This window comes from Pteropus alecto, unplaced genomic scaffold, assembly GCF_000325575.1.
Source record: "Pteropus alecto unplaced genomic scaffold, ASM32557v1 scaffold98, whole genome shotgun sequence".
NCBI classification, from domain to species: Eukaryota; Metazoa; Chordata; class Mammalia; order Chiroptera; family Pteropodidae; genus Pteropus; species Pteropus alecto.
Window position 1 is genome coordinate 21,257,578 of NW_006443570.1, and position 1,950 is coordinate 21,259,527.

The window sequence follows — 1,950 nt, forward strand, 5'->3', positions numbered from 1 at the left end:
ATCATTAATCATTAGGGAAATGTAACTAAATCAAAGCCACAATGAGATACCACTTTATACCCACTAGGATGGCTATAACTTTTTAAAGAAAGGAAAATAATAAGTATTGGTGAGAATGTGGAGAAATTTGGAACTTTTATATATTGCTGGTGGGAATGTGAAATGCAGCAGCTACTTTGGGAAACTGGCAGTTTTTCAGTAAGTTAAACATAGAATTATCATATGACCTACTCCTAGGTATATGCCAGAGAGAATTAAAAAATATGTCCATGCAAAAGCTTGTACATGACTATTCATAACAGAATTATTCATAATAGCCAAAAAGTGAAAACAACTCAAATGGCAATCAACTGATGAATGAACAAACAAAATGTAGTATATCTATGCAATGAAATATTATTCATCCATACAAAGGAATGAAGTACTGATGTGTGCTACAACATAGATGAATCTAGAAAACATTGTTAAGTGAAAGAAGTCAGATGCAAAGCACTATCTGTTGTATGATTCTGTTTATATTAAAGGTCCAGAAGAGGCAAATCCACAGAGACAGAAAGCAGATTAGTGGTTACCTAGGAATAGTGGGTTGTGGGGAAGTGGGAAGGGACTGGTAATTGGTATGAATTTCTTTTTGAGATAATGTAGGTATTCTGGAAATCAATAATGGTGATAGTTATACAAATGAGAAAATATGAAAGCAGAGCTCCTGGCAGCATCACCTCAGAGATGTCCTCCCACGCTCTCTTTGGGTAAATGTGGTCTTGCTTTAAGATGGCACGAAGTTAAAGTCTAAAGAGTCCAGGTGGAGTACTAATCATTCACTCATTGGTCATTCATTCATTTACTCAACAGACTTGTACTAGACACTGACTCTGTTTGGCACTGTGTTAAGGATTGTAGCAGTTGGAGGAATAAGAGATGCCAACTGGCCAGAGCCAAGATTTCCTCAAAAAGCCATGGAATTAATTACAGTGTGGTATGACCAGTGCTAGGATCAAGGCAAATCTCTCTGTAGACAGGCATGCCTCTCTGGACCTTGGAAAGGGAAGGCTTCAGAGAGAAAGTCACAGTTGAGCTGAGCTTTGACAGGCAAAAAGGATGTCATCAGATAAAGGAAGAAGCAGCATGGCAAAGGAAAACATGAGAGACCAAGGAATATCAGGGGGAATGGTGAAGCCTTTGTGCATCTGTATCAAATAGGGCTTGGGGAGGCAGGAGGGCATCTCGTTGGGAGACCCAGAAGGGAAAAGCAGGGACTGACACAAGAAGACCCTGGTGCCTGTAGTCAGGAGATTATCCCAAGAAGCAGGAGTGATGGAGACAGAAAAGAAAGGCCAGTCTACGGCCATGCTACCCTGAACAAGCCCAATCCCGTCTGATCTCGGAAGCTAAGCAGGGTCGGGCCTGGTTAGTACTTGGATGGGAGACCACCTAGGAAGACCAGGTGCTATAGGCATAAAAAAATAAAAAAATAAGAGATTGTAAACTGAAAAGGTCCTTGCAATCTGTGAGGTCAACCAAGGGTTGCCTTGCCTGAGGAATAAAAAGAAAAGAAAAAAGAAAAGGACAGACAATAGAGTGCTCATTTTGGATTGGTTACCACTGTGAACAACTGGGCTCATTCTTGTTGAAGACCACTGAGCACCCATTTAGAGTACACCTCAGAAATGCCCTCCAAAGACAGGAGCCCAGGCACTTGTTAACCAGCTCCAAATTCCATTGACTGTGAAATGCCCCTGGGGATGTTAACTTCTCCCATAGAGGCTTTCATCTGAGATGCGCTTGAGAGCTTTGTGTCTGAGAAAAACCGTAGGGTAGAAAAGTAGAGAGTAGTAGGGATGGGCGCTTGAAGTGAGACCCCAGCAGCCCTTGGAAACTGTCCACCGGAGCTGCAGCAGAAATCCGAGATGGGCCAAAGGTAGGTGGCATGGAACATAAAAGGCATCTGCT

At 42.2% G+C, this 1,950-nt stretch overlaps 1 pseudogene; it reads left to right on the top strand.

Annotated features, from left to right (window-relative positions):
* Positions 1–1,337: 1,337 nt before the first annotated feature.
* On the top strand, positions 1,338–1,456 carry LOC112473409 (annotated as a pseudogene).
* Positions 1,457–1,950: the final 494 nt, after the last annotated feature.